The 25,950-nt window shown below is 42.7% G+C and overlaps 67 non-coding genes across 67 annotated transcripts; all 67 read right to left on the minus strand.

Moving 5' to 3' along the window:
• Positions 1-5: 5 nt before the first annotated feature.
• Positions 6-87, minus strand: TRNAS-UGA (transfer RNA serine (anticodon UGA)). The gene has a single exon. It is a non-coding gene; the product is annotated as a tRNA-Ser (tRNA).
• A 230-nt stretch (positions 88-317) lies between these two features.
• TRNAS-AGA (transfer RNA serine (anticodon AGA)) lies at positions 318-399 on the minus strand. Its single transcript has one exon. It is a non-coding gene; the product is annotated as a tRNA-Ser (tRNA).
• A 74-nt stretch (positions 400-473) lies between these two features.
• Positions 474-555, minus strand: TRNAS-UGA (transfer RNA serine (anticodon UGA)). Its single transcript has one exon. It is a non-coding gene; the product is annotated as a tRNA-Ser (tRNA).
• A 73-nt stretch (positions 556-628) lies between these two features.
• Positions 629-711, minus strand: TRNAS-CGA (transfer RNA serine (anticodon CGA)). Its single transcript has one exon. It is a non-coding gene; the product is annotated as a tRNA-Ser (tRNA).
• Positions 712-786: 75 nt separating this feature from the next.
• On the minus strand, positions 787-868 carry TRNAS-CGA (transfer RNA serine (anticodon CGA)). Its single transcript has one exon. It is a non-coding gene; the product is annotated as a tRNA-Ser (tRNA).
• A 73-nt stretch (positions 869-941) lies between these two features.
• Positions 942-1,023, minus strand: TRNAS-CGA (transfer RNA serine (anticodon CGA)). The gene has a single exon. It is a non-coding gene; the product is annotated as a tRNA-Ser (tRNA).
• A 75-nt stretch (positions 1,024-1,098) lies between these two features.
• Positions 1,099-1,180, minus strand: TRNAS-AGA (transfer RNA serine (anticodon AGA)). The gene has a single exon. It is a non-coding gene; the product is annotated as a tRNA-Ser (tRNA).
• A 74-nt stretch (positions 1,181-1,254) lies between these two features.
• Positions 1,255-1,336, minus strand: TRNAS-UGA (transfer RNA serine (anticodon UGA)). The gene has a single exon. It is a non-coding gene; the product is annotated as a tRNA-Ser (tRNA).
• A 73-nt stretch (positions 1,337-1,409) lies between these two features.
• Positions 1,410-1,491, minus strand: TRNAS-CGA (transfer RNA serine (anticodon CGA)). The gene has a single exon. It is a non-coding gene; the product is annotated as a tRNA-Ser (tRNA).
• Positions 1,492-1,566: 75 nt separating this feature from the next.
• Positions 1,567-1,648, minus strand: TRNAS-AGA (transfer RNA serine (anticodon AGA)). Its single transcript has one exon. It is a non-coding gene; the product is annotated as a tRNA-Ser (tRNA).
• A 74-nt stretch (positions 1,649-1,722) lies between these two features.
• TRNAS-UGA (transfer RNA serine (anticodon UGA)) lies at positions 1,723-1,804 on the minus strand. Its single transcript has one exon. It is a non-coding gene; the product is annotated as a tRNA-Ser (tRNA).
• A 75-nt stretch (positions 1,805-1,879) lies between these two features.
• Positions 1,880-1,961, minus strand: TRNAS-CGA (transfer RNA serine (anticodon CGA)). The gene has a single exon. It is a non-coding gene; the product is annotated as a tRNA-Ser (tRNA).
• Positions 1,962-2,499: 538 nt separating this feature from the next.
• On the minus strand, positions 2,500-2,581 carry TRNAS-UGA (transfer RNA serine (anticodon UGA)). The gene has a single exon. It is a non-coding gene; the product is annotated as a tRNA-Ser (tRNA).
• A 73-nt stretch (positions 2,582-2,654) lies between these two features.
• Positions 2,655-2,736, minus strand: TRNAS-CGA (transfer RNA serine (anticodon CGA)). The gene has a single exon. It is a non-coding gene; the product is annotated as a tRNA-Ser (tRNA).
• Positions 2,737-2,811: 75 nt separating this feature from the next.
• TRNAS-AGA (transfer RNA serine (anticodon AGA)) lies at positions 2,812-2,893 on the minus strand. Its single transcript has one exon. It is a non-coding gene; the product is annotated as a tRNA-Ser (tRNA).
• A 74-nt stretch (positions 2,894-2,967) lies between these two features.
• TRNAS-AGA (transfer RNA serine (anticodon AGA)) lies at positions 2,968-3,049 on the minus strand. Its single transcript has one exon. It is a non-coding gene; the product is annotated as a tRNA-Ser (tRNA).
• Positions 3,050-3,124: 75 nt separating this feature from the next.
• TRNAS-UGA (transfer RNA serine (anticodon UGA)) lies at positions 3,125-3,206 on the minus strand. The gene has a single exon. It is a non-coding gene; the product is annotated as a tRNA-Ser (tRNA).
• A 73-nt stretch (positions 3,207-3,279) lies between these two features.
• On the minus strand, positions 3,280-3,361 carry TRNAS-CGA (transfer RNA serine (anticodon CGA)). The gene has a single exon. It is a non-coding gene; the product is annotated as a tRNA-Ser (tRNA).
• A 75-nt stretch (positions 3,362-3,436) lies between these two features.
• TRNAS-CGA (transfer RNA serine (anticodon CGA)) lies at positions 3,437-3,518 on the minus strand. The gene has a single exon. It is a non-coding gene; the product is annotated as a tRNA-Ser (tRNA).
• A 230-nt stretch (positions 3,519-3,748) lies between these two features.
• TRNAS-AGA (transfer RNA serine (anticodon AGA)) lies at positions 3,749-3,830 on the minus strand. Its single transcript has one exon. It is a non-coding gene; the product is annotated as a tRNA-Ser (tRNA).
• Positions 3,831-3,903: 73 nt separating this feature from the next.
• Positions 3,904-3,985, minus strand: TRNAS-AGA (transfer RNA serine (anticodon AGA)). The gene has a single exon. It is a non-coding gene; the product is annotated as a tRNA-Ser (tRNA).
• Positions 3,986-4,059: 74 nt separating this feature from the next.
• On the minus strand, positions 4,060-4,141 carry TRNAS-UGA (transfer RNA serine (anticodon UGA)). The gene has a single exon. It is a non-coding gene; the product is annotated as a tRNA-Ser (tRNA).
• Positions 4,142-4,214: 73 nt separating this feature from the next.
• TRNAS-CGA (transfer RNA serine (anticodon CGA)) lies at positions 4,215-4,296 on the minus strand. The gene has a single exon. It is a non-coding gene; the product is annotated as a tRNA-Ser (tRNA).
• Positions 4,297-4,371: 75 nt separating this feature from the next.
• TRNAS-CGA (transfer RNA serine (anticodon CGA)) lies at positions 4,372-4,453 on the minus strand. The gene has a single exon. It is a non-coding gene; the product is annotated as a tRNA-Ser (tRNA).
• Positions 4,454-4,527: 74 nt separating this feature from the next.
• On the minus strand, positions 4,528-4,609 carry TRNAS-UGA (transfer RNA serine (anticodon UGA)). Its single transcript has one exon. It is a non-coding gene; the product is annotated as a tRNA-Ser (tRNA).
• A 73-nt stretch (positions 4,610-4,682) lies between these two features.
• On the minus strand, positions 4,683-4,764 carry TRNAT-CGU (transfer RNA threonine (anticodon CGU)). Its single transcript has one exon. It is a non-coding gene; the product is annotated as a tRNA-Thr (tRNA).
• A 75-nt stretch (positions 4,765-4,839) lies between these two features.
• TRNAS-AGA (transfer RNA serine (anticodon AGA)) lies at positions 4,840-4,921 on the minus strand. Its single transcript has one exon. It is a non-coding gene; the product is annotated as a tRNA-Ser (tRNA).
• Positions 4,922-4,995: 74 nt separating this feature from the next.
• On the minus strand, positions 4,996-5,077 carry TRNAS-UGA (transfer RNA serine (anticodon UGA)). The gene has a single exon. It is a non-coding gene; the product is annotated as a tRNA-Ser (tRNA).
• Positions 5,078-5,150: 73 nt separating this feature from the next.
• On the minus strand, positions 5,151-5,232 carry TRNAS-CGA (transfer RNA serine (anticodon CGA)). Its single transcript has one exon. It is a non-coding gene; the product is annotated as a tRNA-Ser (tRNA).
• A 75-nt stretch (positions 5,233-5,307) lies between these two features.
• On the minus strand, positions 5,308-5,389 carry TRNAS-UGA (transfer RNA serine (anticodon UGA)). The gene has a single exon. It is a non-coding gene; the product is annotated as a tRNA-Ser (tRNA).
• Positions 5,390-5,462: 73 nt separating this feature from the next.
• Positions 5,463-5,544, minus strand: TRNAS-CGA (transfer RNA serine (anticodon CGA)). Its single transcript has one exon. It is a non-coding gene; the product is annotated as a tRNA-Ser (tRNA).
• Positions 5,545-5,619: 75 nt separating this feature from the next.
• On the minus strand, positions 5,620-5,701 carry TRNAS-CGA (transfer RNA serine (anticodon CGA)). The gene has a single exon. It is a non-coding gene; the product is annotated as a tRNA-Ser (tRNA).
• Positions 5,702-5,774: 73 nt separating this feature from the next.
• On the minus strand, positions 5,775-5,856 carry TRNAS-CGA (transfer RNA serine (anticodon CGA)). The gene has a single exon. It is a non-coding gene; the product is annotated as a tRNA-Ser (tRNA).
• A 74-nt stretch (positions 5,857-5,930) lies between these two features.
• TRNAS-UGA (transfer RNA serine (anticodon UGA)) lies at positions 5,931-6,012 on the minus strand. Its single transcript has one exon. It is a non-coding gene; the product is annotated as a tRNA-Ser (tRNA).
• Positions 6,013-6,085: 73 nt separating this feature from the next.
• On the minus strand, positions 6,086-6,167 carry TRNAS-CGA (transfer RNA serine (anticodon CGA)). Its single transcript has one exon. It is a non-coding gene; the product is annotated as a tRNA-Ser (tRNA).
• Positions 6,168-6,242: 75 nt separating this feature from the next.
• On the minus strand, positions 6,243-6,324 carry TRNAS-CGA (transfer RNA serine (anticodon CGA)). Its single transcript has one exon. It is a non-coding gene; the product is annotated as a tRNA-Ser (tRNA).
• Positions 6,325-6,398: 74 nt separating this feature from the next.
• On the minus strand, positions 6,399-6,480 carry TRNAS-UGA (transfer RNA serine (anticodon UGA)). Its single transcript has one exon. It is a non-coding gene; the product is annotated as a tRNA-Ser (tRNA).
• A 230-nt stretch (positions 6,481-6,710) lies between these two features.
• TRNAS-AGA (transfer RNA serine (anticodon AGA)) lies at positions 6,711-6,792 on the minus strand. The gene has a single exon. It is a non-coding gene; the product is annotated as a tRNA-Ser (tRNA).
• A 74-nt stretch (positions 6,793-6,866) lies between these two features.
• TRNAS-UGA (transfer RNA serine (anticodon UGA)) lies at positions 6,867-6,948 on the minus strand. The gene has a single exon. It is a non-coding gene; the product is annotated as a tRNA-Ser (tRNA).
• A 73-nt stretch (positions 6,949-7,021) lies between these two features.
• On the minus strand, positions 7,022-7,103 carry TRNAS-CGA (transfer RNA serine (anticodon CGA)). Its single transcript has one exon. It is a non-coding gene; the product is annotated as a tRNA-Ser (tRNA).
• Positions 7,104-7,178: 75 nt separating this feature from the next.
• Positions 7,179-7,260, minus strand: TRNAS-CGA (transfer RNA serine (anticodon CGA)). The gene has a single exon. It is a non-coding gene; the product is annotated as a tRNA-Ser (tRNA).
• Positions 7,261-10,157: 2,897 nt separating this feature from the next.
• Positions 10,158-10,239, minus strand: TRNAS-CGA (transfer RNA serine (anticodon CGA)). Its single transcript has one exon. It is a non-coding gene; the product is annotated as a tRNA-Ser (tRNA).
• A 75-nt stretch (positions 10,240-10,314) lies between these two features.
• On the minus strand, positions 10,315-10,396 carry TRNAS-AGA (transfer RNA serine (anticodon AGA)). The gene has a single exon. It is a non-coding gene; the product is annotated as a tRNA-Ser (tRNA).
• Positions 10,397-10,469: 73 nt separating this feature from the next.
• On the minus strand, positions 10,470-10,550 carry TRNAS-UGA (transfer RNA serine (anticodon UGA)). Its single transcript has one exon. It is a non-coding gene; the product is annotated as a tRNA-Ser (tRNA).
• A 75-nt stretch (positions 10,551-10,625) lies between these two features.
• TRNAS-CGA (transfer RNA serine (anticodon CGA)) lies at positions 10,626-10,707 on the minus strand. The gene has a single exon. It is a non-coding gene; the product is annotated as a tRNA-Ser (tRNA).
• Positions 10,708-11,093: 386 nt separating this feature from the next.
• Positions 11,094-11,175, minus strand: TRNAS-AGA (transfer RNA serine (anticodon AGA)). The gene has a single exon. It is a non-coding gene; the product is annotated as a tRNA-Ser (tRNA).
• Positions 11,176-11,249: 74 nt separating this feature from the next.
• Positions 11,250-11,331, minus strand: TRNAS-UGA (transfer RNA serine (anticodon UGA)). The gene has a single exon. It is a non-coding gene; the product is annotated as a tRNA-Ser (tRNA).
• Positions 11,332-11,561: 230 nt separating this feature from the next.
• On the minus strand, positions 11,562-11,643 carry TRNAS-AGA (transfer RNA serine (anticodon AGA)). The gene has a single exon. It is a non-coding gene; the product is annotated as a tRNA-Ser (tRNA).
• A 74-nt stretch (positions 11,644-11,717) lies between these two features.
• TRNAS-UGA (transfer RNA serine (anticodon UGA)) lies at positions 11,718-11,799 on the minus strand. Its single transcript has one exon. It is a non-coding gene; the product is annotated as a tRNA-Ser (tRNA).
• A 73-nt stretch (positions 11,800-11,872) lies between these two features.
• Positions 11,873-11,954, minus strand: TRNAS-CGA (transfer RNA serine (anticodon CGA)). Its single transcript has one exon. It is a non-coding gene; the product is annotated as a tRNA-Ser (tRNA).
• Positions 11,955-12,027: 73 nt separating this feature from the next.
• TRNAS-CGA (transfer RNA serine (anticodon CGA)) lies at positions 12,028-12,109 on the minus strand. The gene has a single exon. It is a non-coding gene; the product is annotated as a tRNA-Ser (tRNA).
• A 75-nt stretch (positions 12,110-12,184) lies between these two features.
• Positions 12,185-12,266, minus strand: TRNAS-AGA (transfer RNA serine (anticodon AGA)). Its single transcript has one exon. It is a non-coding gene; the product is annotated as a tRNA-Ser (tRNA).
• A 74-nt stretch (positions 12,267-12,340) lies between these two features.
• On the minus strand, positions 12,341-12,422 carry TRNAS-UGA (transfer RNA serine (anticodon UGA)). The gene has a single exon. It is a non-coding gene; the product is annotated as a tRNA-Ser (tRNA).
• A 73-nt stretch (positions 12,423-12,495) lies between these two features.
• On the minus strand, positions 12,496-12,577 carry TRNAS-CGA (transfer RNA serine (anticodon CGA)). The gene has a single exon. It is a non-coding gene; the product is annotated as a tRNA-Ser (tRNA).
• Positions 12,578-12,652: 75 nt separating this feature from the next.
• Positions 12,653-12,734, minus strand: TRNAS-CGA (transfer RNA serine (anticodon CGA)). The gene has a single exon. It is a non-coding gene; the product is annotated as a tRNA-Ser (tRNA).
• A 540-nt stretch (positions 12,735-13,274) lies between these two features.
• On the minus strand, positions 13,275-13,356 carry TRNAS-CGA (transfer RNA serine (anticodon CGA)). The gene has a single exon. It is a non-coding gene; the product is annotated as a tRNA-Ser (tRNA).
• Positions 13,357-13,431: 75 nt separating this feature from the next.
• Positions 13,432-13,513, minus strand: TRNAS-AGA (transfer RNA serine (anticodon AGA)). Its single transcript has one exon. It is a non-coding gene; the product is annotated as a tRNA-Ser (tRNA).
• A 74-nt stretch (positions 13,514-13,587) lies between these two features.
• Positions 13,588-13,669, minus strand: TRNAS-AGA (transfer RNA serine (anticodon AGA)). Its single transcript has one exon. It is a non-coding gene; the product is annotated as a tRNA-Ser (tRNA).
• Positions 13,670-13,743: 74 nt separating this feature from the next.
• On the minus strand, positions 13,744-13,825 carry TRNAS-UGA (transfer RNA serine (anticodon UGA)). Its single transcript has one exon. It is a non-coding gene; the product is annotated as a tRNA-Ser (tRNA).
• A 229-nt stretch (positions 13,826-14,054) lies between these two features.
• TRNAS-AGA (transfer RNA serine (anticodon AGA)) lies at positions 14,055-14,136 on the minus strand. Its single transcript has one exon. It is a non-coding gene; the product is annotated as a tRNA-Ser (tRNA).
• A 74-nt stretch (positions 14,137-14,210) lies between these two features.
• TRNAS-UGA (transfer RNA serine (anticodon UGA)) lies at positions 14,211-14,292 on the minus strand. The gene has a single exon. It is a non-coding gene; the product is annotated as a tRNA-Ser (tRNA).
• Positions 14,293-14,365: 73 nt separating this feature from the next.
• Positions 14,366-14,447, minus strand: TRNAS-CGA (transfer RNA serine (anticodon CGA)). Its single transcript has one exon. It is a non-coding gene; the product is annotated as a tRNA-Ser (tRNA).
• A 75-nt stretch (positions 14,448-14,522) lies between these two features.
• On the minus strand, positions 14,523-14,604 carry TRNAS-CGA (transfer RNA serine (anticodon CGA)). Its single transcript has one exon. It is a non-coding gene; the product is annotated as a tRNA-Ser (tRNA).
• Positions 14,605-14,677: 73 nt separating this feature from the next.
• TRNAS-CGA (transfer RNA serine (anticodon CGA)) lies at positions 14,678-14,759 on the minus strand. The gene has a single exon. It is a non-coding gene; the product is annotated as a tRNA-Ser (tRNA).
• Positions 14,760-14,866: 107 nt separating this feature from the next.
• TRNAS-AGA (transfer RNA serine (anticodon AGA)) lies at positions 14,867-14,948 on the minus strand. The gene has a single exon. It is a non-coding gene; the product is annotated as a tRNA-Ser (tRNA).
• A 74-nt stretch (positions 14,949-15,022) lies between these two features.
• TRNAS-UGA (transfer RNA serine (anticodon UGA)) lies at positions 15,023-15,104 on the minus strand. The gene has a single exon. It is a non-coding gene; the product is annotated as a tRNA-Ser (tRNA).
• Positions 15,105-15,177: 73 nt separating this feature from the next.
• Positions 15,178-15,259, minus strand: TRNAS-CGA (transfer RNA serine (anticodon CGA)). Its single transcript has one exon. It is a non-coding gene; the product is annotated as a tRNA-Ser (tRNA).
• Positions 15,260-25,950: the final 10,691 nt, after the last annotated feature.

Genomic DNA, 25,950 nt, shown 5'->3' on the forward strand with positions numbered 1-25,950 from the left:
TCGAACGCAGTCGGCAAGATTCGAACCTTCGCGGGAATATCCCAACAGATTTCAAGTCTGTCGCCTTAACCACTCGGCCACGACTGCTTCTGTTAACCGAGACCACTAAAAAATTGTGGAACTACTAAAGCTATCATTGGAATAAGTATGTGAGTTCGAACGCAGTCGGCAGGAATCCAACCTGCGAGGGAATATCCCAACAGATTTCGAGTCTGTCGCCTTAAGCACTCGTCCACGACTGCTTCGATTAACCGAGACTACTCAGAAATCTGTGAAACCACCAAAGGTATTATTGAAATAAAAAATCTTTGCTCAATCGCAGTCGGCAGGATTCGAACCTGCGCGGGAATATCCCAACAGATTTCTAGTCTGTCGCCTTAACCCCTCGGCCACGACTGCTTCTGTTAAGCGAGTCCACTCAAAAAATTGTGGAACTACTAAAGCTATCATTGGAATAAGTATGTGTGTTCGAACGCAGTCGGCAGGATTCGAACCTGCGCGGGATTATCCCAACAGATTTCAAGTCTGTCGCCTTAACCACTCGGCCACGACTGCTTCTGTTAACCGAGACCACTAAAAAATTGTGGAACTACTAAAGCTATCATTGAAATAAGTACGTGAGTTCGAACGCAGTCGGCAGGATTCGAACCTGCGCGGAAATATCCCAAACAGATTTCGAGTCTGTCGCCTTAACCACTCGGCCACGACTGCTGCTGTTAACTGAGACCACTCAAAAATCTGTGAAACTGCTAAAGGTATTATTGAAATAAAAAATCTTTGCTCAATCGCAATCGGCAGGATTCGAACCTGCGCGGGAATATCCCAACAGATTTCGAGTCTGTCGCCTTAACCACTCGGCCACGACTGCTTCTGTTAACCGAGACCACTAAAAAATTGTGGAACTACTAAAGCTATCATTGGAATAAGTATGTGAGTTCGAACGCAGTCGGCAGGAATCGAACCTGCGAGGGAATATCCCAACAGATTTCGAGTCTGTCGCCTTAAGCACTCGTCCACGACTGCTTCGATTAACCGAGACTACTCAGAAATCTGTGAAACCACCAAAGGTATTATTGAAATAAAAAATCTTTGCTCAATCGCAGTCGGCAGGATTCGAACCTGCGCGGGAATATCCCAACAGATTTCTAGTCTGTCGACTTAACCACTCGGCCACGACTGCTTCTGTTAAGCGAGTCCTCTCAAAAAATTGTGGAACTACTAAAGCTATCATTGGAATAAGTATGTGTGTTCGAACGCAGTCGGCAGGATTCGAACCTGCGCGGGATTATCCCAACAGATTTCAAGTCTGTCGCCTTAACCACTCGGCCACGACTGCTTCTGTTAACCGAGACCACTAAAAAATTGTGGAACTACTAAAGCTATCATTGAAATAAGTACGTGAGTTCGAACGCAGTCGACAGGATTCGAACCTGCGCGGAAATATCCCAACAGATATCGAGTCTGTCGCCTTAACCACTCGGCCACGACTGCTGCTGTTAACTGAGACCACTCAAAAATCTGTGAAACTGCTAAAGGTATTATTGAAATAAAAAATCTTTGCTCAATCGCAATCGGCAGGATTCGAACCTGCGCGGGAATATCCCAACAGATTTCTAGTCTGTCGCCTTAACCACTCGGCCACGACTGCTTCTGTTAACCGAGACCACTCAAAAAACTGTGGAACTACTAAAGCTATTATTGGAATAAGAATGTTTGTTCGAACGCAGTCGGCAGGATTCGAACCTACGCGGGAATTTCCCAACAGATTTCAAGTCTGTCGCCTTAACCACTCGTCCACGACTGCTTCGATTAACCGAAACTACTCAGAAATCTGTGAAACTGCTAAAGGTATTATTGAAATAAAAAATTTTTTCTCAATCGCAATCGGCAGGATTCGAACCTGCGCGGGATTATCCCAACAGATTTCGAGTCTGTCGCCTTAACCACTCGGCCACGACTGCTTCTGTTATCAAACCACTCAAAAAGTGTGGAACTACTAAAGCTATCATTGGAATAAGTATGTTAGCTCGAACGCACTCGGCAGGATTCGAACCTGCGCGGGAATATCGCTACAGATTTCGAGCCTGTTGCCTTAACCACTCGTCCACGACAGCTTCGCTTAACCGAGACCACTCAAAAATTGTGGAACTACTAAAGCTTTCATTGGAATAAGTATGTTAGTCCGAACCCAGTCGGCAGGATTAGAACCTGCACGGGAATATCCAGACAGATTTCGAGTCTGTCGCCTTAACCACTCGGCCACGACTGCTTCTGATAACCGCGACCACACAAAAAAGCTTGGAACTACTAAAGCTATCATTGGAATAAGTATGTTAGTCCGAACCCAGTCGGCAGGATTCGAACCTGCGCGGGAATATCCCATTAGATTTCTAATCTGTCGCCATAACCAGTCGGCCACGACTGCTTCGGTTAAACGAGACCACTCAGAAATCTCTAAACCACTAAAGGTATTATTGAAATAAAATTTCTTTCCTCAACCGCAGTCGGCAGAATTCGAACCTGCGCGGGAATATCCCAACAGATTTCAAGTCTGTCGCCTTAATCACTCGGCCACGACTGCTTCTGTTAACCGAGACCACTAAAAAATTGTGGAACTACTAAAGCTATCATTGGAATAAGTATGTGAGTTCGAACGCAGTCGGCAGGAATCGAACCTGCGAGGGAATATCCTAACAGATTTCGAGTCTGTCGCCTTAAGCACTCGTCCACGACTGCTTCGATTAACCGAGACTACTCAGAAATCTGTGAAACCACCAAAGGTATTATTGAAATAAAAAATCTTTGCTCAATTGCAGTCGGCAGGATTCGAACCTGCGCGGGAATATCCCAACAGATTTCTAGTCTGTCGCCTTAACCACTCGGCCACGACTGCTTCTGTTAAGCGAGTCCACTCAAAACATTGTGGAACTACTAAAGCTATCATTGGAATAAGTATGTGTGTTCGAACGCAGTCAGCAGGATTCGAACCTGCGCGGGAATATCCCAACAGATTTCTAGTCTGTCGCCTTGACAACTCGGTCACGACTGCTACTGTTAACCGAGACCACTCAAAAATCTGTGAAACTGCTAAAGGTATTATTGAAATAAAAAATCTTTGCTCAATCGCAGTCGGCAGGATTCGAACCTGCGCGGGAATATCCCAACAGATTTCAAGTCTGTCGCCTTAACCACTCGGCCACGACTGCTTCTGTTAACCGAGACCACTAAAAAATTGTGGAACTACTAAAGCTATCATTGAAATAAGTACGTGAGTTCGAACGCAGTCGGCAGGATTCGAACCTGCGCGGAAATATCCCAACAGATTTCGAGTCTGTCGCCTTAACCACTCGGCCACGACTGCTGCTGTTAACTGAGACCACTCAAAAATCTGTGAAACTGCTAAAGGTATTATTGAAATAAAAAATCTTTGCTCAATCGCAATCGGCAGGATTCGAACCTGCGCGGGAATATCCCAACAGATTTCGAGTCTGTCGCCTTAACCACTCGGCCACGACTGCTTCTTTTAACGGAGACCACTCAAAAAGTGTGGAACTACTAAAGCTATCATTGGAATAAGTATGTTAGTTCGAACGCACTCGGCAGGATTTGAACCTGCGCGGGAATATCGCTACAGATTTCGAGTCTGTCGCCTTAAGCACTCGTCCACGACTGCTTCGATTAACCGAGACTACTCAGAAATCTGTGAAACTACCAAAGGTATTATTGAAATAAAAAATCTTTGCTCAATCGCAGTCGGCAGGATTCGAACCTGCGCGGGAATATCCCAACAGATTTCTAGTCTGTCGCCTTAACCACTCGGCCACGACTGCTTCTGTTAACCGAGACCACTCAAAAAGTGTGGAACTACTAAAGCAATCATTGGAATAAGTATGTTATTCCGAACCCAGTCGGCAGGAATCGAACCTGCGCGGGAATATCCCAACAGATTTCTAGTCTGTCGCCTTAACCACTCGGCCACGACTGCTTCTGTTAGCCGAGCCCACTCAAAAAATTATGGAACTACTAAACTTATCATTGGAATAAGTATGTGTGTTCGAACGCAGTCGGCAGGATTCGAACCTGCGAGGGAGTATCCCAACAGGTTTCAAGTCTGTCGCCTTAACCACTTGGCCAGGACTGCTTCTGTTAACCGAGACCACTAAAAAATTGTGGAACTACTAAAGCTATCATTGGAATAAGTATATGAGCTCGAACGCAGTCGGCAGGATTCGAACCTGCGCGTAAATATCCCAACAGATTTCGAGTCTGTCGCCTTAACCACTCGGCCACGACTGCTGCTGTTAACTGAGACCACTCAAAAATCTGTGAAACTACTAAAGGTATTATTGAAATAAAAAATATTTGCTCAATCGCAATCGGCAGGATTCGAACCTGCGCGGGAATATCCGAACCGATTTCGAGTCTGTCGCCTTAACCACTCGGCCACGACTGCTGCTGTTAACTGAGACCACTCAAAAATCTGTGGAACTACTAAAGCTATCATTGGAATTTGCATGTTATTTCGAACGCAGTCGGCAGGATTCGAACGTGCGCGGGAATAGCCCAACAGATTTCAAGTCTGTCGCCTTAACCACTCGTCCACGACTGCTTCGGATAACCGAGACCACTAAAAAATTGTGGAACTACTAAAGCTATCATTGGAATAAGTATGTGAGCTCGAACGCAGTCGGCAGGAATCGAACCTGCGAGGGAATATCCCAACAGATTACGAGTCTGTCGCCTTAAGCACTCGTCCACGACTGCTTCGATTAACCGAGACTACTCAGAAATCTGTGAAACCACCAAAGGTATTATTGAAATAAAAAATCTTTGCTCAATCGCAGTCGGCAGGATTCGAACCTGCGCGGGAATATCCCAACAGATTTCTAGTCTGTCGCCTTAACCACTCGGCCATGACTGCTTCTGTTAAGCGAGTCCACTCAAAAAATTATGGAACTACTAAAGCTATCATTGGAATAAGTATGTGTGTTCGAACGCAGTCGGCAGGATTCGAACCTGCGCGGGAATATCCCAACAGATTTCAAGTCTGTCGCCTTAACCACTCGTCCACGACTGCTTCGGATAACCGAGACCACTAAAAAATTGTGGAACTACTAAAGCTATCATTGGAATAAGTATGTGAGTTCGAACGCAGTCGGCAGGAATCGAACCTGCGAGGGAATATCCCAACAGATTTCGAGTCTGTCGCCTTAAGCACTCGTCCACGACTGCTTCGATTAACCGAGACTACTCAGAAATCTGTGAAACCACCAAAGGTATTATTGAAATAAAAAATCTTTGCACAATCGCAGTCGGCAGGATTCGAACCTGCGCGGGAATATCCCAACAGATTTCAAGTCTGTCGCCTTAACCACTCGGCCACGACTGCTTCTGTTAACCGAGACCACTAAAAAATTGTGGAACTACTAAAGCTATCATTGAAATAAGTACGTGAGTTCGAACGCAGTCGGCAGGATTCGAACCTGCGCGGAAATATCCCAACAGATTTCGAGTCTGTCGCCTTAACCACTCGGCCACGACTGCTGCTGTTAACTGAGACCACTCAAAAATCTGTGAAACTGCTAAAGGTATTATTGAAATAAAAAATCTTTGCTCAATCGCAATCGGCAGGATTCGAACCTGCGCGGGAATATCCCAACAGATTTCGAGTCTGTCGCCTTAACCACTCGGCCACGACTGCTTCTTTTAACGGAGACCACTCAAAAAGTGTGGAACTACTAAAGCTATCATTGGAATAAGTATGTTAGTTCGAACGCACTCGGCAGGATTTGAACCTGCGCGGGAATATCGCTACAGATTTCGAGTCTGTCGCCTTAACCACTCGGCCACGACTGCTTCTGTTAGCCGAGCCCACTCAAAAAATTATGGAACTACTAAACTTATCATTGGAATAAGTATGTGTGTTCGAACGCAGTCGGCAGGATTCGAACCTGCGAGGGAGTATCCCAACAGATTTCAAGTCTGTCGCCTTAACCACTTGGCCACGACTGCTTCTGTTAACCGAGACCACTAAAAAATTGTGGAACTACTAAAGCTATCATTGGAATAAGTATATGAGCTCGAACGCAGTCGGCAGGATTCGAACCTGCGCGTAAATATCCCAACAGATTTCGAGTCTGTCGCCTTAACCACTCGGCCACGACTGCTGCTGTTAACTGAGACCACTCAAAAATCTGTGAAACTACTAAAGGTATTATTGAAATAAAAAATCTTTGCTCAATCGCAATCGGCAGGATTCGAACCTGCGCGGGAATATCCGAACAGATTTCGAGTCTGTCGCCTTAACCACTGGGCCAAGACTGCTGCTGTTAACTGAGACCACTCAAAAATCTGTGGAACTACTAAAGCTATCATTGGAATTTGCATGTTATTTCGAACGCAGTCGGCAGGATTCGAACGTGCGCGGGAATAGCCCAACAGATTTCAAGTCTGTCGCCTTAACCACTCGTCCACGACTGCTTCGGATAACCGAGACCACTAAAAAATTGTGGAACTACTAAAGCTATCATTGGAATAAGTATGTGAGTTCGAACGCAGTCGGCAGGAATCCAACCTGCGAGGGAATATCCCAACAGATTTCGAGTCTGTCGCCTTAAGCACTCGTCCACGACTGCTTCGATTAACCGAGACTACTCAGAAATCTGTGAAACCACCAAAGGTATTATTGAAATAAAAAATCTTTGCTCAATCGCAGTCGGCAGGATTCGAACCCGCGCAGGAATATCCCAACAGATTTCTAGTCTGTCGCCTTAACCACTCGGCCACGACTGCTTCTGTTAAGCGAGTCCACTCAAAAAATTGTGGAACTACTAAAGCTATCATTGGAATAAATATGTGTGTTTGAACGCAGTCGGCAGGATTCGAACCTGCGCGGGAGTATCCCAACAGATTTCAAGTCTGTCGCCTTAACCACTCGGCCACGACTGCTTCTGTTAACCGAGACCACTAAAAAATTGTGGAACTACTAAAGCTATCATTGAAATAAGTACGTGAGTTCGAACGCAGTCGGCAGGACTCGAACCTGCGCTGAAATATCCCAACAGATTTCGAGTCTGTCGCCTTAACCACTCGGCCACGACTGCTGCTGTTAACTGAGACCACTCAAAAATCTGTGAAACTGCTAAAGGTATTATTGAAATAAAAAATCTTTGCTCAATCGCAATCGGCAGGATTCGAACCTGTGCGGGAATATCCCAACAGATTTCGAGTCTGTCGCCTTAACCACTCGGCCACGACTGCTTCTCTAAACGGAGACCACTCAAAAAGTGTGGAACTACTAATAGGCCAGGACAGATAGGCCAAAAAAGGGCTTGACCTAGAACATTTGAACATAAAGATGAAAATTGGTACATGTGTTGTTTTTGACCCAACAGAAAATATACTAAAAGTCCCCTGCTGTAGAGCGCGAGCTTTCGCCGCCATCTTGGAAAATGGCCGCCGTGAATTACAGCTACAATGTATTCAACGTTCTTCTTCAAAAATTATGAAAATTGGTACACATTATCACTGGAACCACATGAACATCACGGCAAAATTTTACAGCTCTGTGTTTAATAGTTTGGTCGCCATATTGGAAAATGGCCGCCGTGAATGCTAGGTACAGTATATTTCACCATGTTGTTGGAAAATTATGAAAATTGATAAGTATTATAATCAGAGCTGTGTGAATCTCATAGTAAAATATTGAAGCAATTAGACAGATAGTTTGGCCGCCATGTTGGAAAATGTCCGCCATCAATGCCAATTAGGTACAGTATATGGTTCAAAAATTATGAAAATTGGTAATTATTATGTTGAAGACCGTCTAAATGTCATAGTTGAATATTGAAGACGTGCTTCTGATAGTTTGGGCGCCATCTTCTAAAATGACTGCTCGAAGTGCCAAATATATTACCGATATAAAATTTTTTCGATATTTTTTTATGGAGTAGATGATTTTCATGAACGTATAAAACGCCATAAAAATAACTACTTTTGAGTCTAAATTATTGACCCATCTTCAAAAATGGTCCCTGAAATATTACTATCCTAAAATCTGGAAAAAGAAAAGGAAAGCCATATTACTCGGATTTTGGTTATGAAAAACCGTTTTATATGGGGTATATACATTCTAATGTCGTTAAAGATTAGATTTAAGACACATTTTTAACATTTCGTTCATATTTCTCGTCATCCTGAAGATTTTTTATTACGGCTTATGCCTTGACAATGACCACACATTGCCCAGCAAGCTAATACAGATCGTCTACATTCAAAGTTCTTTATACAAGATGTTTTGCAGACTGCAGGTACAAATAATGAGTGTTACAAAATCATATGATGCCGGAAGGAGAATGGTGTGAATGGGATTAAATCGTTTCCTAGCTATTTTGGACTTGAAGATACGCTCGGAAAAAAATGTAGTTTTGCGGTGTCGGTTGTTGGATGAAGCTTAGCGAGATCAAATGAGGACTTGACAGTATATGTGACAACGGTTCGATTATACTTGTAATTTCTACATAGTTGAAGCGTGACGTGTCAATTATCACCCTAAAAAAAGCAAAAAGAAATCTCTCTTCGGCAGCAGCTATGGATTCCCTAGATGCAATATGGTCATTAAAAAAGCGCAACAAATTTGTAAGATGTTGATTATCTGTCATTACTTTAAACCACGCCTTATCATAACCACACCCAGTTACAGCACGTAAATGAAAGAAATGCTCTCTTAACCTTTTTTAAACGACTTATCGTGGCGGAGGGGGCCCGAGTTCGGTGTGACGGTTCGGGAGTTCCTTGGGTTCGCCCTTGGTTCAGATCGTTCCTTGCCCCATTCCGTGAAGGTTTTGCTGGGCCGCTTCGCCACCGCTCAGGTGTTGCCATGGCTCACCTCCGCTATTGTCAGCCCTCTAGGGGTTGCGGATACACTATTTGTTTGGGCCTTATGGCACTGTTGTGCTTGGAGAGAACTCTTCCGTCCCCTCGAGTCTTCTGCTGCCTTAATCCTTCCCTGTCACCGACTACCTCCTGACTGGGCTCGCCGCTGACGGTGTCCAGCTTCTGTCACCTGCTCAAGTGGCGTTTGTCGGTCCCACTGGCAGATCCAGTGTGCCATGACGGCAGTTCCGCAGGTTAAATTTGTAATATGATGGGAAGGGGCGCTGATAAGGCCCCCAGCTGTGTAGCGCCTAATCAAGGGTTATGACATGCAATTATTATGAAAAATCTTCAGGATGACGATGAATATATATGAAATGCTAGAGCTCTGTCTAAATTCTAATCTTAAACAACAGTAGAATTTATAAACCCCATATTAAATCATATTCTCTAATCAACATGTTGAGAATAACATCTTAGAATAACTTTTCTTTCTTTCAGAATTTAGGGCAATGATTTTCATGTGGCCATTTTTAAAGATGGCGTCGATGATTTCGACTTCGAGATATCCATTCTTTTGTTGTTTATTACGTTAATGAAAATCATCTATTCAAAAAAGGAATTTCAAAAAGATTTATATATTTGAAATATATTTAGCATTTCCAGCAGTCATTTTCGAAGATGGCGCCCAAACTAACAGCAGCACGTCTTCAATATTCAAGTATGATGCTGAGATGGTCTTAAGCATAATTATTACCAATTTTCATAATTTTTGAACCATATACTGTATCTATATGACATTGATGGCGGCCATTTTCCCACATGGCGGCCAAACTATCTGATTAATGGCTTCAATATTTTACTATGAGGTTCACACAGCTCTGATTGTAATACCTATCAATTTTCATAATTTTCCAACAACATGGTGAAATATACTGTACCTAGCATTAACGGCGGCCATTTTCCAATATGGCGACCAAAATATTGAACATAGAGCTGTAAAATTTGGCCATGATGTTCATGTGGTTCCAATCATAATGTGTACCAATTTTTATAATTTTTGAAGAAGAACGTTGAATACATTGTAGCTGGCATTCCCGGCGGCCATTTTCCAAGATGGCGGCGAAAGCTCGCGCTCTACAGCAGGGGACTTTTAGTATATTTTTTGTTGGGTCAAAAACAACACATGTACCAATTTTCATCTTTATGTTCAAATGTTCTAGGTCAAACCCTAAAAGTCCTGGGCTATAAAGCTATCATTGGAATAAGTATGTTAGTTCGAACGCACTCGGCAGGATTCGAACCTGCGCGGGTATATCGCTACAGATTTCGAGTCTGTCGCCTTAACCACTCGTCCACGACTGCTTCGATTAACCGAGACTACTCAGAAATCTGTGAAACCACCAAAGGTATTATTGAAATAAAAAATCTTTGCTCAATCGCAGTCGGCAGGATTCGAACCTGCGCGGGAATATCCCAACAGATTTCTAGTCTGTCGCCTTAACCACTCGGCCACGACTGCTTCTGTTAACCGAGACCACTCAAAAAGTGTGGAACTACTAAAGCTATCATTGGAATTAGTATGTTAGTTCGAACGCAGTCGGCAGGATTCGAACCCGCGCGGGAATATCCCTACAGATTTCAAGTCTGTCGCCTTAACCCTCGGCCACGACTGCTTCTGTTAGCCGAGTCCACTCAAAAATCTGTGAAACTACTAAAGGTATTATTGAAATAAAAAATCTTTGCTCAATCGCAATCGGCAGGATTCGAACCTGCGCGGGAATATCCGAACAGATTTCGAGTCTGTCGCCTTAACAACTCGGCCACGACTGCTGCTGTTAACTGAGACCACTCAAAAATCTGTGGAACTACTAACGTAATCATTGGAATTAGCATGTTATTTCGAACGCAGTCGGCAGGATTCGAACGTGCGCGGGAATAGCCCAACAGATTTCAAGTCTGTCGCCTTAACCACTCCTCCACGACTGCTTCGGATAACCGAGACCACTAAAAAATTGTGGAACTACTAAAGCTATCATTGGAATAAGTATGTGAGTTCGAACGCAGTCGGCAGGAATCCAACCTGCGAGGGAATATCCCAACAGATTTCGAGTCTGTCGCCTTAAGCACTCGTCCACGACTGCTTCGATTAACCGAAACTACTCAGAAATCTGTGAAACACCCAAAGGTATTATTGAAATAAAAAATCTTTGCTCAATCGCAGTCGGCAGGATTCGAACCTGCGCGGGAATATCCCAACAGATTTCTAGTCTGTCGCCTTAACCACTCGGCCACGACTGCTTCTGTTAAGCGAGTCCACTCAAAAAATTGTGGAACTACTAAAGCTATCATTGGAATAAGTATGTGTGTTCGAACGCAGTCGGCAAGATTCGAACCTTCGCGGGAATATCCCAACAGATTTCAAGTCTGTCGCCTTAACCACTCGGCCACGACTGCTTCTGTTAACCGAGACCACTAAAAAATTGTGGAACTACTAAAGCTATCATTGGAATAAGTATGTGAGTTCGAACGCAGTCGGCAGGAATCCAACCTGCGAGGGAATATCCCAACAGATTTCGAGTCTGTCGCCTTAAGCACTCGTCCACGACTGCTTCGATTAACCGAGACTACTCAGAAATCTGTGAAACCACCAAAGGTATTATTGAAATAAAAAATCTTTGCTCAATCGCAGTCGGCAGGATTCGAACCTGCGCGGGAATATCCCAACAGATTTCTAGTCTGTCGCCTTAACCACTCGGCCACGACTGCTTCTGCTAAGCGAGTCCACTCAAAAAATTGTGGAACTACTAAAGCTATCATTGGAATAAGTATGTGTGTTCGAACGCAGTTGGCAGGATTCGAACCTGCGCGGGAGTATCCCAGCAGATTTCAAGTCTGTCGCCTTAACCACTCGGCCACGACTGCTTCTGTTAACCGAGACCGCTAAAAAATTGTGGAACTACTAAAGCTATCATTGAAATAAGTACGTGAGTTCGAACGCAGTCGGCAGGATTCGAACCTGCGCGGAAATATCCCAACAGATTTCGAGTCTGTCGCCTTAACCACTCGGCCACGACTGCTTCTGTTAACGGAGACCACTCAAAAAGTGTGGAACTACTAAAGCTATCATTGGAATAAGTATGTTAGTTCGAACGCACTCGGCAGGATTCGAACCTGCGCGGGAATATCGCTACAGATTTCGAGTCTGTCGCCTTAACCACTCGTCCACGACTGCTTCGATTAACCGAGACTACTCAGAAATCTGTGAAACCACCAAAGGTATTATTGAAATAAAAAATCTTTGCTCAATCGCAGTCGGCAGGATTGGAACCTGCGCGGGAATATCCCAACAGATTTCTAGTCTGTCGCCTTAACCACTCGGCCACGACTGCTTCTGTTAAGCGAGTCCACTCAAAAAATTGTGGAACTACTAAAGCTATCATTGGAATAAGTATGTGTGTTCGAACGCAGTCGGCAGGATTCGAACCTGCGCGGGAGTATCCCAACAGATTTCAAGTCTGTCGCCTTAACCACTCGGCCACGACTGCTTCTGTAAACCGAGACCACTAAAAAATTGTGGAACTACTAAAGCTATCATTGAAATAAGTACGTGAGTTCGAACGCAGTCGGCAGGATTCGAACCTGTGCGGAAATATCCCAACAGATTTCGAGTCTGTCGCCTTAACCACTCGGCCACGACTGCTGCTGTTAACTGAGACCACTCAAAAATCTGTGAAACTGCTAAAGGTATTATTGAAATAAAAAATCTTTGCTCAATCGCAATCGGCAGGATTCGAACCTGCGCGGGAATATCCCAACAGATTTCGAGTCTGTCGCCTTAACCACTCGGCCACGACTGCTTCTGTTAACGGAGACCACTCAAAAATTGTGGAACTACTAAAGCTATCATTGGAATAAGTATGTTAGTTCGAACGCACTCGGCAGGATTCGAACCTGCGCGGGAATATCGCTACAGATTTCGAGTCTGTCGCCTTAACCACTCGTCCACGACAGCTTCGCTTAACCGAGACCACTCAAAAATTGTGGAACTACTAAAGCTTTCATTGGAATAAGTATGTTAGTCCGAACCCAGTCGGCAGGATTAGAACCTGCACGGGAATATCCAGACAGATTTCGAGTCTGTCGCCTTAACCACTCGGCCACGACTGCTTCTGATAACCGCGACCACACAAAAAAGTGTGGAACTACTAAAGCTATCATTGGAATAAGTATGTTAGTCCGAACCCAGTCGGCAGGGTTCGAACCTGCGCGGGAATATCCCATCAGATTTCTAATCTGTCGCCATAACCAGTCGGCCACGACTGCTTCGGTTAACCGAGACCACTCAGAAATCTCTAAACCACTAAAGGTATTATTGAAATAAAAATTCTTTCCACAACCGCAGTCGGCAGGATTCGAACTTGCGCGGGAATATCCCAACAGATTTCGAGTCTGTCGCCTTAAGCACTCGTCCACGACTGCTTCGATTAACCGAGACTACTCAGAAATCTGTGAACCCACCAAAGGTATTATTGAAATAAAAAATCTTTGCTCAATCGCAGTCGGCAGGATTCGAACCTGCGCGGGAATATCCCAACAGATTTCTAGTCTGTCGCCTTAACCACTCGGCCACGACTGCTTCTGTTAACCGAGACCACTCAAAAAATTGTGGAACTACTAAAGCTATCATTGGAATAAGTATGTGTGTTCGAACGCAGTCGGCAGGATTCGAACCTGCGCGGGAATATCCCAACAGATTTCTAGTCTGTCGCCTTGACAACTCGGCCACGACTTCTTCTGTTAACCGAGACCACTCAAAAAAGTGTGGAACTACTAAAGCTATTATTGGAATAAGAATGTTTGTTCGAACGCAGTCGGCAGGATTCGAACCTGCGCGGGAATATCCCAACAGATTTCAAGTCTGTCGCCTTAACCACTCGGCCACGACTGCTTCTGTTAACCGAGACCACTAAAAAATTGTGGAACTACTAAAGCTATCATTGGAATAAGTATGTGAGTTCGAACGCAGTCGGCAGGAATCGAACCTGCGAGGGAATATCCCAACAGATTTCGAGTCTGTCGCTTTAAGCACTCGTCCACGACTGCTTCGATTAACCGAGACTACTCAGAAATCTATGAAACCACCAAAGGTATTATTGAAATAAAAATCTTTGCTCAATCGCAGTCGGCAGGATTCGAACCTGCGCGGGAATATCCCAACAGATTTCTAGTCTGTCGCCTTAACCACTCGGCCACGACTGCTTCTGCTAAGCGAGTCCACTCAAAAAATTGTGGAACTACTAAAGCTATCATTGGAATAAGTATGTGTGTTCGAACGCAGTCGGCAGGATTCGAACCTGCGCGGGAGTATCCCAGCAGATTTCAAGTCTGTCGCCTTAACCACTCGGCCACGACTGCTTCTGTTAACCGAGACCGCTAAAAAATTGTGGAACTACTAAAGCTATCATTGAAATAAGTACGTGAGTTCGAACGCAGTCGGCAGGATTCGAACCTGCGCGGAAATATCCCAACAGATTTCGAGTCTGTCGCCTTAACCACTCGGCCACGACTGCTGCTGTTAACTGAGACCACTCAAAAACCTGTGAAACTGCTAAAGGTATTATTGAAATAAAAAATCTTTGCTCATTCGCAATCGGCAGGATTCGAACCTGCGCGGGAATATCCCAACAGATTTCGAGTCTGTCGCCTTAACCACTCGGCCACGACTGCTTCTGTTAACGGAGACCACTCAAAAAGTGTGGAACTACTAAAGCTATCATTGGAATAAGTATGTTAGTTCGAACGCACTCGGCAGGATTCGAACCTGCGCGGGAATATCGCTACAGATTTCGAGTCTGTCGCCTTAACCACTCGTCCACGACTGCTTCGATTAACCGAGACTACTCAGAAATCTGTGAAACCACCAACGAGACTACTCAGAAATCTGTGAAACCACCAAAGGTATTATTGAAATAAAAAATCTTTGCTCAATCGCAGTCGGCAGGATTGGAACCTGCGCGGGAATATCCCAACAGATTTCTAGTCTGTCGCCTTAACCACTCGGCCACGACTGCTTCTGTTAAGCGAGTCCACTCAAAAAATTGTGGAACTACTAAAGCTATCATTGGAATAAGTATGTGTGTTCGAACGCAGTCGGCAGGATTCGAACCTGCGCGGGAGTATCCCAACAGATTTCAAGTCTGTCGCCTTAACCACTCGGCCACGACTGCTTCTGTAAACCGAGACCACTAAAAAATTGTGGAACTACTAAAGCTATCATTGAAATAAGTACGTGAGTTCGAACGCAGTCGGCAGGATTCGAACCTGTGCGGAAATATCCCAACAGATTTCGAGTCTGTCGCCTTAACCACTCGGCCACGACTGCTGCTGTTAACTGAGACCACTCAAAAATCTGTGAAACTGCTAAAGGTATTATTGAAATAAAAAATCTTTGCTCAATCGCAATCGGCAGGATTCGAACCTGCGCGGGAATATCCCAACAGATTTCGAGTCTGTCGCCTTAACCACAGTAGTGATAGCCACTCAGATATGCAGACATCCAAGATGGCCGCCACCCCAAGATGGCCGCCATCCACCCAACTCGAACCAAACTTCCAACCATAGATTGGTTTCAAACCAAGGTTTTGAGACAAGTCCGGACTGGCCCGAGCTCGGGCGTGTTATTTTTCAACCCTAGATTGATGAACTGCCAACCCTAGATTGTGTTATTTTATGGAGAAATCTTACCTGATATTCCCTACCTTCCACCGTGCTATGGGTATTCCTGCCTTCCACCATGCTATGCCCCCGAACAAGTCTAAACCAACCCAGACTTGTGTTATTTTGCCAGATTTCTGTTTGAATTTCCCACCATAGAACCTTTAAATATGTCTGAGAAACAAAGACAAATATACAAATAAAGATTTTATTGTTCTTATCTCTAGTGTAAAAAGCATCTTGTTCAAAGTGACATTTTGATTTTCAAAACTTGATATTTTAGTCGAAATCTTAACTGAAAGCCGCTCTTTAAATCGTAATTAGCGCCACTAGCTTTCTTCATGCATTTTGATTGCTGACGTCAAGTGGCTTAAGATAAACGATGCCGGATGAATTTTGATGAAAGACAGGCAGGGTAATCGAGGATTGTTAGAGAAAGATATTTTAAGTAAAGCCCTCCATCGGTTCTCGAAGATCTTTAGCGTTTCGACGTGGCTTGGTTGTTTTTGCCGCTTCTTGGGTCCAAAATGTATCCAGCGTTGAAGAGAGCCACGTTGATGTCGTGAAATTGTTAAGTTTGAGAAGGACATCGAAGTCAGGATTCCAGTTAGAGCCGTACTGAAGGGAACGTGTTCCAATAGGTGCAGGGTACGTAGAACCTTATGCTGTGGGGCCGGACTTGTGAGCTTTTACGGGCCATGTCCCGTAAAATTCTTCGTTGATCCTTTACCTCCCGAAGGAAGTTACATCCGAGCCACTGCGCGGCTTGGTCTTCCGGCCCAGGTCTGGTTGTTTGACCCACAACCATCAAGCTTTCTTTGTGCTTTTGGATGGCAGAAGCGACTTCACACAAATTTTACGCGACTTTTAAGAGACCAACTCCAAAATTTTCTATGATGGAAAACGCGTCATATTAAGTCCTGGCGCCAACAACCAGACGAGCAACAAATAATTAAACTCGGCAGGTCTGGTTGATGGCGCCAGAACTTCCCTCATCGCGGTAGTCAGTTGTGTGGATGCATATGACACCGCAATGAAGGTCGATTCATGAACCTCCTCAACATGATTCGACCTGGTTTTTTTGTTCTATTTCCTGCATTGGGTCCTAAACCATGGCCGACGTTGAGTGGTGGGCCGCAAAAATGCGACTTCACGCAAATTTCCGCAACTTTTGTGCATGTAACCAGTAAAGATTACAAAACAAGTTACGGAAATCGAGGCACATGAATCGAATTTGGTCTCTTTTCAGGCTATTCCTGAAAAGAGACGGATGGAAAAATCGAATTTGGTCTCTTTTCACACAGCAAAAGCTGTGTGAATCCACGATCGGCGGGTAAAGTCATCTTAGTAGAGATGGTACTGAACACGGTTAAACAGGAGAGCGTAGCCAGGTAACTGGTAACTCTCTCTTTAAAACACGACTCTTATATACTAGAATATCACGTAGATGTTTCAAGGATGACGACTTAAAACTTTCCTTGTTTTGAGGAAAATATTTTATTGGAAGCGGTTAGGGTTTAATTAACTATGCACGTAGATGCTGCAAGGATAACGACTTAAAACTTTCCTTGTTTTGAGGAAAATATTTTATTGGAAGCGGTTAGGGTTTAATTAACTATGCACGTAGATGCTGCAAGGATAACGACTTAAAACTTTCCTTGTTTTGAGGAAAATATTTTATTGGAAGCGGTTAGGGTTTAATTAACTATGCACGTAGATGCTGCAAGGATAACGACTTAAAACTTTCCTTGTTTTGAGGAAAATATTTTATTGGAAGCGGTTAGGGTTTAATTAACTATGCACGTAGATGCTGCAAGGATAACGACTTAAAAACTTTCCTTGTTTTGAGGAAAATATTTTATTGGAAGCGGTTAGGGTTTAATTAACTATGCACGTAGATGTTTCAAGGGTAACGACTTTAAAAGTTTAAGAATTTTTAAAGTTTTTGATGAAGATAAACGGCCTGTTGTTTAAGATCGTCCATAGCTCAGTGGATAAAGGCAGGGTCTACTAATGTAATACCCAAAAAGGTGGCGAGTTCAAATCCCGGCCAGTTCACCGAGCTATGGACGATCTTTTTATGTATAAAATAAGGTTTGTTCAAGAAGTTGGGGTTAGTTGATAAACAGGCGTTAGTCATGAATGACGACTTCTTTTTAACTCTAGCGTCTAATACGTGTCTAGATATATATCCAAACAATACTCAGTCAAGTTTTAAAAATTATTTGCATCAGCCCCTTAACTTGACTAGTGATTATGAAGTTGGGTTGGCAGAAATCATATTTCCAAATCATTGGGTGAATATAAGCGAAGAGTTTAACAAGTTTGAAATTCAGGTTGTAAGTGACCCAAACCGTGACAACTATGCAGCTGTTAGAGAGCCTGTTGAATATCAAAAAATAGAGATACCTGTCAATCGTTATACCAAGACCAAAGAGTACGAACTGCCCCAAAATTTTGTCGAGCTGTTAAATGATGATGTAGACAGTCATCCGTATTTAAAAGGCAAATTATCTTTTAAATTAGTGAATAAATATAAAGACGGGGCCCTGGGAAAACAGTTAGATACAAACTTTCCCGTTTACCTGCAAGTTTTAGGAGAGGAAAACATACGGTTCAAAATACCAGCTGATTCTCCCTTGACCACGCTATTTGAATTTAAAGAGAATAATTACGAAGATGTTCCATATATATCCAAATATCCTGTATCAAAGCATGCTAAAAATATAAGTTTAAATTACACTAATAATTACGTGGAAATCGAAATTGATAATGTTGGAGATAGTTTTAAAAAAAATTTGATTACAAGTACATTCCCAAGGCCGCCATTAAACGTAAAACAAACTACGAAGTTCCGCCAATAAGAAAAAAGCCTCAGCCGGAATATAGGCCTGTACCGCCATCTATACCTATTTTACCGCGAACTACGCCTTTTCTTCCGATACCTATTGCTACGACTGAACCCGTAGTATTTGTACAACCACAGCCATCCAAAATAACCCCTCCCCCACCACCACCCAAAATAACTATTCCAAAACAAACCTCTCCAAAGCCTTATTATCCAACATATTCAGGGCCTGACCCCTCTAAAACGCCAGCTTCAGGTAAACAGTTACCTCCAAATTCGACTAAACCGATACCTCCAAGTTCAAATAAACCGATACCTCCAAGTTCGGATAAACTAATACCTCCGAGCTCAACTAATTCAGCCGCTACTACAACGATTAATTCAGCATCTACCACAACAACTAAACCAACATCTACTACAACAACAACAACTAGGCCAACCCCGTCTACTTCAGATCCCTTAAAGATTCTGACTACAGACCCACCAAAGGCTGAATTACCGAAGCCAAAGCCGGAGCCAGATCCCCTGAAACTTCCGGATTCCCCCAAAATTCCAGCTCCGGACCCATATAAGCCTGATCTAGCAAAACAAGAGGCCCCGAAACCCTCTACCTTCGAACCACTGACGCCGACCCCCTCGCCAACAGAGGTTGAGGAAATATATATATTTCCAGACCCCTCAAAACCTGACTTACCGAAACCCGACTCACCGAAACCCGACTCACCGAAACCCGACTTACCGAACCCCGACCTATCGAAACCCGACCTATCGAAACCCGACCTATCCAAGCCTGATCTCTCAAAATCTCCAGACTCTACAACATCCTCTACTTTTGAGCTACCCGTATTACCGACCCCCTCCCCACCATCGGTTGATGAAAAACCCTTGTTTCCGCAGCCGGTTGATCCGCCAAAGAAAAAACCCGAGCCAATTATCTCTGAAAAGCCTAAGCAAATTAACCCCGAAGATTATGATAACTATAAAATATTGTTCTTACCTCAAACTTTTAAAGCCAGTAAAACGCCAGAGAAAAACGCCGAAGGGCTTTATCGAGCCGTAGCCAACACTTTAGAAAAATTAGTAATAAATAAAATTCAATTCACATATCACGTAGTAGATAATTGGGGCTATGCTATCGTGTATAATTTCAAAACACCGGAATGGGTGGAAATTAAATTTTCTCCCCAATTAGCTAAATTGCTCAACCTCGACCCCGATAAATATTATACCGGAAAGCAGCAATGCGGTCCCTTAAGCCTCACGATACAAGAATATACCATAAATGAAAACAATGCCTATCTAGAATATCGAGTCAATAGAACCATTAAGCATTATACCGCCGGGGAGGAGCCATGGATTTATTTATTGTTCTTGGTGTCAGGCGAGTTTAAAGCGAAACAATCTTTGGAGGATGATTTTAAAATTTATTATGAAATCGCCGAAGAGCTCAAAATAAGCTCGAACAACCACGATCCTTTAAGATTGCACAATGCTGAATTTAGCGTTATTAAACAAGGAGCGGAGCATTATTTTAGAGTCCATTGTCCGGCAAAAATTGAAATGAAATTTTCGCCGGATTTGCAGGATATATTAAATTTAGAAAATGAATACGTTGGGGGGACGTTTCTATCCAAGAGGCCTCTAGAGCGTAATTTTACGCATTTTAAAACTACTAACAGTACAGGCGTGTCATATCGCGTCCACTTTTCATTAATGTATCTTTTTACAAAGACGGAGACAACGAAAATCAAAATACCGGCGCGTGAATATACCTGTGATCTTACCCCGACCGGTGCGGTAATCCCCTTTTCGCTACATTTGAAAGTGATTAACAAATTATTAGAAGTTCAGCAATTTATGACTCGCCGTCATTTTAAAATCTTTATTCTCAAAACGGCGCCAGAAAATAGATACTACACGCGTCTCGAAATAGAGCGAGGTGTTCGCGTATCGGTAGCTGGACCGATGGCCAAGTTATTTAACATTCCCGAAGAGGGAGAAGTTTTGCAACATAGCCACTCGGGAGTAGCGTTGGTAAATCCCCGATTAAGATCAATGACACTGACAGAGGCTAATAATTTTTGGACTAGCGAATACGATGTTGATAGATTTCCAGAAGATCCAAATATGGCTGACCAGCCGTCCCTACCCGGGTCTCAAGGCAAACGAGTTGATAATTACGCGTGCGAGATACCTCCCGGGGTTTATTATCATATTAGCGATGTTTTAAGTGCTATGAGCGAAGCCATGTCCCCGGCGCATAGGAAAAGTCTGAAATTTACGCAGAATGTCGACGGAACCGTGACGGTTTCAAAACTGAACGATACGGTCTCAATTTTGTTTCCCAAAACAACACCCGGAAGAGGCCTGGGACGATTGCTAGGTTTTAGTAGTAATCAGTTGGATCGGTATCTCAATAACGAGACTTCGGAGTATCCCGCTGATATCATGAGAGGCGTCGATGCCATGTTTGTTTATACCAATATTATCCGTCAACAAGTGGTGGGTGGTGGTCAAGCCCCTCTGCTACGTTTCATAAAAATGCCAGCTTTTTCGCTACTAGACGAAGAGAACCAGGAAATATTTAATAATATCGACTTTTATCCAATTTCAACTAGCGATATACAAGAAATTGAAATTGAATTGAAATCCGATTACGGGGAAAATATCCCGTTTAATTTAGGCAAAGTATATATTAAACTGTTTTTTAGGCGTCGACGTCAATAGAACTTGAGCAATGGTGCCTAATAGATACACTCTGTATTTCCAAAGAGGATCCTCCCTTCCGGCTTTACACGCAAACGTTTTCCAATCGGGGGGTCGTTTTAGTGTCGGCGGTATTTTCAATTCTTTATTGCGCAAAATTACACCCTTTATTAGGCCGGCCATTAATACTTTAGCGTCCGAAGCTGTTGGGTTAACGAGTAGAGTAATTAGCGATGCACAAAACCCCGGAATATCGCCTCGAGAATCGATTAAACGAAATGTCAAACAATCTATAAATTCCCTACTACATAAAGGCGTGGACCGGTTCGTCAACACTCAGAGCGGGACGGGCCGAAAACGAAAGAGGACTGCTAAAACAAGCCGGAGCAAACGTGTTAAGCGACGCACTAAACGCGATTTTCTAGACTAAACATGTCGACCTACGAAAGTGTTCTATCCGATTTTGAAATATTTGAAAAGCCAGTGGTGAATAATAATATTGTGGGGACTAAAACGACTGCTCATTATCCAATTGCCCCACTAACTAATGCTAAATATGTAGAATTTATCATTCCTCCCTCAAACAATTATCATGATTTGACTAAAACTCTTTTGAGATTAAAATTTCGCGTTTTACACGAGGACGGCACGGCCGTTCCAGATGCGGAAAAGAAAGTCTCGGTAACAAATTTAATAATTGCCTCGCTATTTTGTCAAGTAGAATTATTTCTTAATGGCGTCGCTGTCCAACAACCTAATAATATGTACCCATATATGGCCTATTTTAAAATACTTTTAAATTATGGACAAACGGCGGCCAATTCCTGGTTAACTTCTATGTTATATTATTTGGATACCATTATCGATCCGGCGACGGCTTTAGAAGACGCCAATATTAACAAAGAAGATAATGGTATTGGTCGTCGCGCTAAACGCGTGGCAAAATCAAAGACGTGCGATGTAATTGGCGAATTATTTCTGGATATGTTCAAAACGCCCAAATTCTTATTAGATAATATCGAGGTGCGAATTAGACTTCATCGAAGCTCCACGGATTTCGCTATTATTCACAATGAGCAGGGCAAAAAGTATAAGATTGATTTAACGGAATGCACCTTGTTTACGCGCGAAATTGAGGTTAATCCCGAACTGCAACTAGCTCACGCTCAGATGTTAAACTCGGGAATAAACGCTCGCTACGAAGTAAACTCTATTGTTATGAAAAATTTCTTAATAACCACCGGAACGCAAGATTTTATTAGGGACAGCCTGTTTACGGGGCAATTACCCTCGCGAACTGTCGTGGCTTTCGTTACTAATAAAAAATTTGTAGGGGAAGCAACTTCCAACCCCCTGGATCTCCAACATTTCAAACTCGATTTCATGCAATTCTCTTTAAATTCTCAAAATTATCCTGATATTCCCTTTACGCCTAATTTTGACGACGACCAATACGTTAGATGTTACAATTCTTTATTCGAGGGTCTCGAGATATTAGGTCTTGACCGGGGAAATATAATTTCTTACGATTTATATAAGAAGGGCTTTTTTGTCGTTGTTTTTGATTTGAGTAGAGAACATCTCGCTTCGTTAGGTTTAAATTCCATGCCCCAGACTGGTAACTTGCGATTATCGTTAAGATTTAGCTCTCCGCTAACCGAAAACGTCACGTGTATTGTCATGGCCGAATTTCCAAACAACCAATTAATAATATCTAAAAACAGAGAAATAATTTATAATCACCCCAACGTATAAAAGACTAAAACTTTATAAATACAATATCAGTCGCGATCCAAAATGCACCAAGTACACACCGTCACGCCAAAGCTCGACATTTGCGTCATTGAGTCAATTGAACCTAAAATATTAATTCAAAGATCGGATACGCGTACAAAAACTATATTAAAACCTAACGCCTGGTACGCTTTGTTTCGGTTTCAAAATGAACTCACGTCCTTTTTTGACGGAAAAATACCTCGCTATCATATTTGGTTGCCCGTCAAAGAGCGCCTCAAGCTGGAATGCTTCGTCAACTCGAAAGATGAACGTATAATCGATCTTCGATACTATGAACGAGGCAGCGGCAGTCGTTATTTCCTGAACTTTAGCACCAGCGAAGGATTCAGCCTGAACAAAACAGGATGGCAGACATTGATTGATTTAAAGCCGCTGATTGACGAGGATCTCAAAGCTAAAGGGATAGCTGTCTGTCGCATGCGCGAATTAATTTTAAACGAGCTCACTACCACTTTGTTTGACGTCACTTCCACTTGCGCCAACGTCGAGTGTCGAAAACAAATATGCCACTCTCAAAGCTGCTCGGAATTTGACACAAATTTCAGCGATCGAGTCGAACGTAATTTGCACGAAGCGCTGCCTCAATTGGATCGTGAGAAAATTTTGCATCAATTTGAGACTGAACACGGATGGATCGAGGATCAAGAGGATATTTACGCTTATTTTGTCAACAGTTTTGCCGATTTAAAGAATGCCTTGATTTATGGCTATTAAAATGTACTGATATAGCGTATTTGTTTAACTGATATTGTTTTTATAAAATACCTTTGTGTGTATTAAATAAAGTTGTTTATTGGGAAACCATTTAGTCGTTATTTATACTTGTTGAGACATGGACGCTAAAATTAGAAAAATTTATTACGACGTGGCTAATCCGGCCGCCTATGGGTCGCTAGCGAGGTTACAAAAGGCCTTACCGCACGTGCCAAAAGCAAAATTAGTCGCCTTTCTCGAGAAACAACCGGCCTACACGAAACACCGATTTCGACGTTTCCAATTCAAAACCAACCAGGTGTACGCTTCGAGCATGGACGATGTTTTTCAAGCTGATTTGTTGGATCTACCGAAATTGAAACGTTTTAATAAAAATGTTCGCTATGTTTTGTGCGTCATTGACGTCTTAAGCCGCTACGGATGGACAATACCTCTTAGAAACAAAACATCTGGCGAGGTTATCGAAGCTTTTAAAAAAATATTTCGAGAGAGGATCCCTTTAAAAATATACACTGACTTTGGTGGGGAATTTAGTTCGCGCAACTTTGCTTCCTTCTTGAAACGGCACAATGTGCAAATACATTTTGCCCGGAGTCAGCATAAGGCTAGTTTAGCCGAGCGTTTTATTAGAACAATTAAGGAACAAATTGCCCGGGTTATTACAGCCACAGGGAATAAAAATTACGTTAAATATTTACCTTTAATTACTCAAGCCTATAATGAACGGGTTCATTCAACTACTGGAATTGCACCGGCTCATGTTAATATAGATAACGAGTCAATCATTTGGAATAAACTGTACGGGAAATCAAGCGGGATTAATCGATACGCACCGAGGCTTAAAGTTGGCGATCACGTGCGTCTCTCTATAGCTAGTCGGGTATTTAGAAAAATTAGCTCGGGAGGTACGTTTACTGACGAAATATTCCGCGTTGTTGACGTCATACCCAGGTCACCACCCGTCTACACTGTCAAAAATAAAGGTATTTTGAAGGTACTATAAAATACCTCCGCGACCTTTTTAGTACCCATGAACGTATTTTATTAGTTGTCTCACAGTACGGGTATTAAATGATTTCGAAAGGGGTATTTTGGAAATATAAGGTATATAGTGAAACCTTTTAGAGTTTATGCGCTTCTGGTGGTATGTTATCGTACCCTGGAAGTAGAAAAGGACTTAACAGACTCCTTTAGAGGGAGTTTTTAGTTCCGGCGTGCTGATTTTAACTAACACTACTAAAGTAAAATACATGATATAGTACTTCTAGCCCAAATTCTCTAACACTAACTGTTCATTTCACCAGTAGCACTAGTAATGACAGCGTAGAAGAAATCTCTGTTGGAATATTAATAATAACCATAAAGATTAGGTTCGGTAGGGTAGAATAGGGTAGTGGTTTTCTACCCGAGATTTCAATTTCAATCTCAAGTTTCCTAGATAGTGGTTTTTCTTAAATATTTAATTACATATAATTAATATTAATTATTTTCTTTGACAGCTATGTACACTAGCATACGTTACATCATTTAAAGGCAATACAATTATGATATAAGGCATACATAGTTAATATAAAGGTTTGAATCCGAGCTTACGCCTTCAGTCGCCATTCAAAAAATTTACATGTATATGTGACCCTGAATTACCTTTACACTATAACAGTATCACACCTTCCTTAACAAGGGGGAGCTAAATGTAGTATCGGGAAATCTTGAGTGGTTGATCCCTTGCTTACTATGCGAACTCTCACGACCCCGCAAGCCTACGGCGCAGACACTTAAGGCGAGATGGAAGGCAAAATTTTACCCTCATCCCGTAAGCCCACAACAAAGACACTAAAAGTTGAGATGGAAGGAAAATATTACTCTCGTGTCTTTCCGTCTCTTTTATATCGAAGTGGTGTATTGCTTACCATGTCTGAAAATGATGAAGTTTACCAGTTTCAAATGTGGCGCAAATATTTTTGATGGCGCGAAAGTAAAAATTTAGACCTTTTTGTGGGTTTTATTTGACACCTAATTCGGTAGCACAAAATACCTTTAAAAGTATATTTTCGAACCTTTTTGGGTGTTAACAGGTACCCCTTTCGGTACTAAGGAGTACCTTTCACAATTTTAAAGTTTTATTCCGACCTTTGTTGAGGTTTAAATGATACCCATTACGGGATCACAAAATACCTTGTAGTCCTCAAAAGTACCTTCTTCAAGAGGTATTTCATAGTACCTTTACACAACGGTATTTTGTAGTACCTTTATAGGTACGTCTGGGGATGCATCGAAAAATACCTTTAAAGGTA

The sequence above is a fragment of the Phalangium opilio genome, unplaced genomic scaffold, assembly GCF_054372755.1.
Source record: "Phalangium opilio isolate 3A_F unplaced genomic scaffold, DU_Popi_V2 ptg000105l_1, whole genome shotgun sequence".
Classification (NCBI taxonomy): Eukaryota; Metazoa; Arthropoda; class Arachnida; order Opiliones; family Phalangiidae; genus Phalangium; species Phalangium opilio.